At 47.4% G+C, this 8,515-nt stretch overlaps 1 pseudogene; it reads right to left on the reverse strand.

The window, feature by feature from the left end:
- Positions 1-350: 350 nt before the first annotated feature.
- On the reverse strand, positions 351-1,651 carry LOC142426333 (acyl-protein thioesterase 1-like; annotated as a pseudogene).
- Positions 1,652-8,515: the final 6,864 nt, after the last annotated feature.

The following is an 8,515-nucleotide window of genomic DNA, read 5'->3' on the forward strand; positions in this document are numbered from 1 at the left end:
GTTCATTTATATGTGAACAAATTTCTAGTAAGCATCCCAATAAATTTCAAATAATGCAATAAAAAATCTGGTTTCAGTATCTTATTTTGCTGCATTACATTTGAGAAGAAGCTTGCTACTTCACCTATTTTAATACTAGTATATTCTGGATCATATTATACAAGTACATATCTAGAAACATGAAAGATCATAAGTTTCCCATAGGAAAACATTATTTGGTTTGTCACTGGCTTATATATGCAAAGCATCTCAGCACTGCCAACATGAATCGTTTTGGAGTTGGTCTCAGAACTGGTCTCTGCTCGACTGCAATGTGCTGGGTGCTTCCTACACGAGGCCTCTTACTGCCATCAATCCACAGGAGGCAGGAGCTTCTCAATGAATCCCTCGATATCCATCATTTCCTGCTGACAGGAGCTATGCATCATGTCTTCATAGATCTTGAAGGTTACATTGGCTATATCTACTAATGTTTGTAGCTTTTCCACTGTAAGGGAGCCAACCCTTAGTGTGGGGGGAGGTCAGACGCTTACAGACATCCTCCCTGAGGGCACTTAGTCACCACACTACAGGGTAGGCCTCGCTCCCTGCTGCTGGGGACAATAAACTATTCCTCCCTGAGGCCTGTGACCAAGCATTCACACCTTACCAAACATGGTCTCTATCAGTTGAGCCAGCTGAGTAACAGGCAAAACTGGCTCTGTGACATCCAAAGTTAAGTTGCCATCCTAAATCTAGGATCTGCCCATCTTGCCATATGTATACCCCAAATCCCTCCTCTTCCTGTTACGTGGATACCCCTAGATCACCCCCTCCTATTACTGTATTACCTATAGCACAATCCCTTCCTGTGACATGGGTCTTCACCTGTAATTAGGAAGCTTGCATGTCCCCAGAGAATATAAAAGCCCGGGCTAGCATTAAATATCTCTCTCACCCTCCATGTGGACCACCAAGCGGGGCTGAGGTGAGCATGCTACCATGAATTGTATCTGACTCCATTTATTTCAATACTTCTCTTCTATCTCTCATGCTCTCTATAACCTTGCTATGATCTTTACTTATTATCGCTGTACAATTGCGCTTACTGGACTCATAATGATGTGTTAGAGGCTGGCTTCCCCGGATACCTTAGGGGGACTAAAGGGTCAGTCTCCATGACATTAGAAACTAGAAATCCCTTTTTTAGGACCCTGCAGAAATAAAGCCCGAAGTGGAACCAGGCACCTGAGCCCAATGACACCTGCTCGTTTCTGTTGCGTGGAAAGAGTAGTATACAAAGACAAAGCTCCTCTCGGAGGAAATCCTCCCAGAATGATTGTTCGAAGGAGTTCCATTCTTCACCTCTTGATCTATGAATGCCTTGAGGTTTTCTGCAGCTGGCTTGATGCCACGTTCATCCTCCTGTGCCTCTGGTGAAAGCCCAATAATATCAAACTAAGAAGGCACAGTCATGCTCCTATTTATGGTAACAGGAATAATGGCCATGTGGGTGGATATAGTTGATGCGTCAACATCTGATACCTGCGAAGGCTTCTGGCCATCCATGCCCTGTGTCTCCCAATCCAGGGAGGAAAATAACCACAGCGGTGGTCTTCTGGGGGGCAAGCACTATGGCGGGGAGCTGGGAAGACGTGTTATTGCTGCACATACACCCTATGGTGTGGGGGGGGGGCGGGTGGCTGGGAAGACACGTTATTGCTGCACATACACCCTAACAATGACTTTGCAGTCGGAAGTGCAAGGGAGCTCAGCGCCAGACTGCGGCCGCGGGTGTGTTAGCGCCAAGTGCACAGGGTAATTTTTCAAAGGGAAGTTTTGTACTCAGACTTGACTTTCTTATTTCTTGATTATCCTTTGCATAAAATTAAACATGGAAAAGTTCCTCCAGAAAGAAAATGGAATTCAGAGATTGAAGTCTTCTTTGATCAACATTTATCCTAAAGTAAAAATGAGGGTGGACAGGGAAACTAGATGAATGGAAACAGAACAACCTGAGTGGAGAAAGTGAGAATGTTGACATTGTATGGAAAATGTAACCAATGTTACTGAACAGGATGTGTAGAAATGATTACATGGAAACATTATTTGTGATGTAAACCTCCACTAAACAAATGAAGTATGTATTTTTAAAAGAACATGTCTCCTCTTTAAGAACAGAACCAGACCCCACCCCTCCCCCCCCCCGTTTTGCCTTACTTGCTAAATTTCTTAGGCTTATGTTAAAAAAAAAAGTGGTGCCAACTGAAAAAAAAAAAACAGTTTGGAAGGGGGTGTCTGATGTCCTCCGACTTCACAAGGGGGAAGGAGAATTTATAGAGGGTCCAACTCACTGATTTTAGTCAATTGTTGAGGGGGAATTTGGCCCAGTGAAGCCAAAGTTACCATTTGCATTTCTACGAGAAGCTGAGGTTTTATAGGACGTTTTCTGAGTTTTCAAAGAAAAAACAAAAACAGAAAGCTAAAACCAAAAACATTGTATAGTACGTAGTTTATTATTAAAGAGAAAAAGAAAAACCAAGACAATTGGTGGACCAATCAGTACACGTTTATGTAAAATGATGCTAGATCCACGCCTGTGTGTACAATTCCCCCCTCAATTCTGTACTTCAGCCATATGGAAATTCTTCAAGAGCCTTCAGCATGTGCAATGCTACCTTGAATTTGTTTCTGCTGACTTGCTTCATTTGAAATGCTCTCCCTTCCAGCCCCCACTCCCAGCCTTTTCTCAAACACATGCCAAAGAGTTTGAAATTTATCCGCATCTGCCAAGAATTCCCTCATGAGTCCCTTTTCTCTGAAGCATTTCCTAACCTTCCTTTGCTCCACTGTCAGGGGAACCAGCTGCTCTCTCCTTTACACTTCCCCTCACGTGACCTTGCCTGTTCCTCTAAGCCTTAAGAAGGCAGGCTTTATGTCTTATCTGTCTGTGTATCCTCAAGGCCTAGCGCAGGGTTGGTATGTCCTAGACGCTCAATAAGTATTCGCTGTTGAACAAATAAGTCAGTGGTTCGTTGCCAAGATACATACTTTCTAAAATTGAGACTTTTGTTTTAATAAAAATAAGCACAAAATGATATTTTATAGTTGGAAATAAGATAGCATGGTCGCTTGAGATAAATCTTGATGTCTCTTTTAGAAACTAGTCTCCAGTGATGGTCTCTGATGGGCTCCTTGAATTGGGCTGGTCCTATGAATCGCTTTCTTACTAAGAGAATCAGGGAGAAGCGGCAATTCCATGACTTCCAAGACCTGGTCATAAGACATCTGTCAGCCTCCACCTGGGTTTCTTGGAATTCTTGCCCCTAGACCACTCCCTCCGGGAACTCAGCTGCTGGGTTGTGTGAAGTCCAAATGACACGGAAAAGTCACCTGTGGGCAACTTGGACGTCCGCTGGGCTCCCAGACATCATCTAGTATCAAGTACCAGTGTGAGTGTGAGACACACAGGAAATCCAACCCAATTACGCCTTCAGGTGAACCCCCTTTCTCCTCCTCGACTCCAGCCAACATCTCACTGTAACACCATGAGATAAAGAAACAATCCAAGTGAGGACTGCCCAGCAGAGCCCTTTCAACCAGAGAAAGGTGGGAAGTGCTGACAGAGCCAGCTTTATGCTGGTCAGTTCTGGAGCGGCTTGCTATGCAGCAGAGGAGAGAGAGCCAAGCCGCTTTGACGTGAATACGACCTCATGCTTGAAGCTAGTAAACCGAGAATAATTTATACGGTCTTGGTTCAAGTGAGCCCGGAGTTTGTGTACCACGTCACTGTACACACAAGCTACAGGAGTTCTATGGTGGCTTCCAGCAACAGAAGTTCATTGTCATATTTCTAGAAGTGATTCGCCTGAATTTAGAGTATTAGCTAGAGCCATGTTCCCTCTGACGAGCCTTTCTTATTTTGCTTCCTCTGTACCAGCCCTCAGTGCTCCTAGGCTGGATGCTGCAGGATACCTCCGTCATCGCATGACTGTCTCTTGTGTGTCTCTCTGGGCCTCTTGTTGTAGGGGCGTCAATCCTCATGGATTAAGATCCACTTCACCCCACCATGGCCTCATGTTAACTGGTGGCCTCTTCAAGCAAGGTCATTTCCAAACAAGGTCACGTTCTCATGCACCGAGGCTTGAGATGTCAACATTTCTTTTGTGAGGAACACAATTCAACCCATAGGAGGATTTCATTGGTTCTGCACGGGACCGTCCACACCTCAGATACTACACCTTGTTTCTGTTTCAACAGGGAGCAAATGCTGTCTTCTTAAATATTCACGTTTTCCTAGCTTGCTAACCCTGTCCGTGACTAAATCACAGTGAAGTCCTTGGGGAACTTTTGATGCTGGAGAGTTCTGGGGACAGGCACCTCTGGTGTGTGAATGCGGTGTCCTCTGTGTATGGGGAGTGATGAATGGGCTAGGGAGTGAACCCAACAGGGGGCAATTTCAGCTCAGACAGAAGCAAACCCAAGGGCACAAAGGAAGCATTCCAAAGCCCACAGCAGGTTGCTCTTAGGAAAAGAGCTTCAGTCATTTATCCTTAAGCTACCTGTTAACAAACCCGATAGGAGAGCTGAGGAGTCCTGGGAGTGCAGTGTTTAAGTGCTGGACCGTTAGCTGCAAAGCTCGGCAGTTCAAACCTGCCAGTTCCTCTGGGAGGTGGCAATGTGCTCCCATGCCTTACAGCCTAGAAAAGCGGATGGGTCAGCTCTAGGCTGTCCTACGGGGTTGCTATGAGTCAGAATAGATGAGAAGGCAGTGGATTTTTTTTGGGGGGGGCGGTAATTGTATAATAGCTATAGGAGCTTTGGTGGCGCAATGGTTAAGCGCTCAGCTGCCCATCACAAGGTGGGTCATTGGAACCCACCAATTGCGACAGGGGCAAAAAGAGATCATGACCTGCCCCTGTGAAGATGCCAGCCTAGGGAAGCCCATGGCGCAGCTCTGCTCGGTGGCCTCGAGCCACCAGGAGTTGGATGGCACTGGATGGCCCAGAACAACGCCACATGAGTATTGGGGAGCACTAGCATTCAGTGGTAGAGTTCTTGTCTTCTGGGTGGAAAATCTGGGTTCTCAGTCAATGAACCTGGTGCATAAACTACCTGTTGATCCAGGGAGGCTTGTGTTGCGCTGCATCTGAATGGGTTTCCGTGAAGCTGCCAGGCTTAGACTAGGAAAAAGGGCGGAGCGGGCTACTCCTGAAAACCAGCCGAGGAGACCCCGATGGCCACTCATGTGGGGCTATTGGATTTCATGTCAACTTGCACAGCTCACACAGCCTGATGATGCCTCCTTGGGGGTGCGGCCTCTTGATAAGAGAGAGACTAGGGACTTATTCCTCTTGCCCTCTGACCTCCCTGCTTGCTGGGGCTCTGTCTGCCTCCAAGAGGCACCCCAGGTGGACCGATGACCCTGGGAGCCAACTTGAGAGCTGTTGGCGGCCTGCACCCACCGGCCTGTGAGCCTCCTGCTCCCCCTGCATCTTTGTGCACCATCAGCCTTCGGCTACGTGGGAGTCTGCAGGGAACTCCGACTCGCATTGAGTTAGACTCTCAATATAAATACTGTACATGTATGAATGTCCCTGTTTTGTTTCCCTAGACAACCCAGCCTAACACGCCACATCAGTGGGGCTTCCCTAAGTTTTGACGATCCTCTGCTTTACCAAACAGGATGCTGTATTTTAGCAACTTTCCCCCCCCTATTTTGATGCTGAAATTTCCCTATCCTGCCTTCTCAGGATGGAGACCGGATCACTGTGGTTGCTTCCCTTCCAGGACTGATTGGTTTCTTCATTGGCAGTCCCTAGCATATCAAGTACCTCTTGCCAGCGCCCTGATTCAAACGGGTCAGTTATTTTCTTCTGTCTTCTTTTTATATTATTCAGCTTCGGAAGGCCTATGAGGCCATTCAAAAGACCACGGCGTGGGGCAGGACTACCCTAGTCATGTAAGTGACATCTTTGCTTTCTAGAACCTTAAAGAGATCTTTTTACAATCCATCTACCCCTACAATATGCCATTTGATTTCTCAGTGGTTGCTTCCACGATTTTCATTCTTTAATCAACATTCTCTGAGTGGCGATGGTAGAATAAAGTCCTTCACAATGTCCACTCTCCCCCGCCCCCCAAATGGCTCCTTTCAGCTATCAGACAAGCACCTCTCTTTCTAGGCGTTTCCTTCCATCCTTATTCCGGGGGAGTTTTCTCCTTCTCACACCAGGTTTTCATGTTTCTACTTTCTCTTTTCACTGTTCCACTCCAGGCCATCCCTCTGCAAGTCCACTTCACTTCAAAGAATGCTCGTCCACCTCATCCACATGCTTCCCTTCTGCTTCCCCAGACCTTGCCCTGTCCTCCTGTCAGCCGACACAGGGAGCCCGTCTGTCCTACTGTCAGCCGCCACAGGGAGCCCGTCCCGCCTCTTCTGTATTCTTCACAGCAAGGTAACACTCTTAAAACCATGAAGCCTTCTCCGTGGCCTCATGCCAAACACTTGAGGTGATCACATGTTCCGTCTTTGTGATTTACTAGTGAGGTAGAAAATGTACTCGCTGGCTGGGCTGGCTGGCTGGCTCCCTCCATCACTCACTCACTCACTCACTCACTCACTCACTCACTCACTCACTCACTCACCCACTCACTCACTCACTCCCTTTGTTCTAAAGTAGGACACTAACCCCAAAGTATAGACAGATGACTCTTCATTTTCACATTACACTTGTTTAAGAATGCTACCAATTTAATTTTCATTGAGTCGAAGGAGCTGGCTCTCATAGGTGGCATGGTCTCAGAGGATAAGTGTTCAATCGCACAGTTGATGAAAGCAGGTGTTTTTCCTGACATAATGGTTACGTGCTGGGCCACGATCCTCAAAGTCAGCAGTGTGAAACCACCAGCTGCTCCGAGGGAGAAAGGTGGGGCTTTCTGCTTTACCAGTACAATCTCGGAAGCTCACAAGGGCCATTCTACGCTGTCCTATCGGGTCACTATAGTGTCCTATAGGGTCACTATGAATTGGTGTGGCAGAGGGTTCTTTTTGGGTTTTCACTCGTTCACAAGCCAGTAGCAATCTAAGCTCATGACTGTAGAGGGCGCTCTTGTTTTAATAATCCATGCAGCGCTATGCTTGTTGGAAAAAGAGGCATGGCAGAAAAAAAACCCCTATCATTAGACCGTTTATAGAAAAGGTGACGGTGCATTTTGGGATAGACACCAACACCAGATCGTTTTCATATTTCCTTTTGTAAGTTCTCCAGACAAATAGACAGGTCTGCTAAGTTGCATTCTCTAGTCCTGTTACCTGTGCAAACCTCACCCAGCGATACCGAGGCTCCTTCGTGTTTTGTCTTTGTGTCGGCTCTGCCACGTTGTGTGATGAGGTGATAAGTCATCTTTCAAAAATGGCCATTGGGCCAGGCCACCCTTTACCTAAAAACATCAGGGGCTTTCAGTTTCACGTAGAGCAACCCCCCTGTGTCTGACCCGGAAAGCTTTGGAGCATATAGCTTCTTTCAGTCCCGAAACGCTTCCTCTCTTTCTCGACATTTCTTCCCACTGTCCTGGCCAGCTGGGACAACTCAGGGACCACACTGAGCTTGTCCCCTCCATCTGGTCAGGGAGCCAGTCCTTCTCGGAGGGTTGAAAGTCCCGTGGACCGCTAAAAGGACACGCCAATCTGTCTTGGAAGAAGTACAGCCAGAGTGCTCTTTAGAAGCAAGGATGGCGAGACTTCGTCTCACCGACTTTGGACAGGTTGTCAGGAGAGACCAGTCCTTGGAGAAGGACATCATGCTTGGTACAGTGCAGGGACAGCGACAAGAGAGAGGCCTTCCGGGAGATGGATTGACACCGTGGCTGCAACAATGGGCTCAGGCATGTGGATGGTGAAGGATTGCTCTCTTGTGGGTCAGACCCGACTCAATGGCACCTCACAACCACTGCTTCAATGGAGCCTCCGCAGAGAGGCTGTCTCTGTCGTCTGCCCTGTCTGTAATAGAGCCTGTCGCCACCCACCTTCATCTTTATTGTTATCTTTAAAAGAGTTTATTCAGATCTAATTCACGTAGCATGAACGTTCATGTGACGTAGAAATCACCATTGTAAGGCACATCCTCAAGGGCATTCTAGCATCCTCGCAGGATTGTCAAGCACCTCTGCTAGCCAATTCTAAAGTAGTTCCATCACCCACAAAAGAAGCCCCATGCCCACTGGCAGTCTACCCCACTGCCCTGATGGGACCCGGTCCCTGAGTTCCAGGCCACCACTCTTTGTATCCCCATCTACTGGCCTCTCCTGGCTAGTTCACATCCCTCTCTGTCCAACTGCTACAGCGCCCTGTTGATGTCCTTCCTGGCATGTAAGTGCATTTGCTTAGATTCTGTCTATTCTCATCGTCCGTGAAGCATGTGTAGAATTTCCTCCTAACTCCATCTGCCCAATCAAAGTGAGCTCAGCCTCTTACTCTGAGTGCTCCTCAATCTTCCTCATCCCAAGAGCCTTTCACACAATTCCTCAAGTTGTG

The sequence above is a fragment of the Tenrec ecaudatus genome, chromosome 14 (genome assembly GCF_050624435.1).
Source record: "Tenrec ecaudatus isolate mTenEca1 chromosome 14, mTenEca1.hap1, whole genome shotgun sequence".
NCBI lineage: Eukaryota > Metazoa > Chordata > Mammalia > Afrosoricida > Tenrecidae > Tenrec > Tenrec ecaudatus.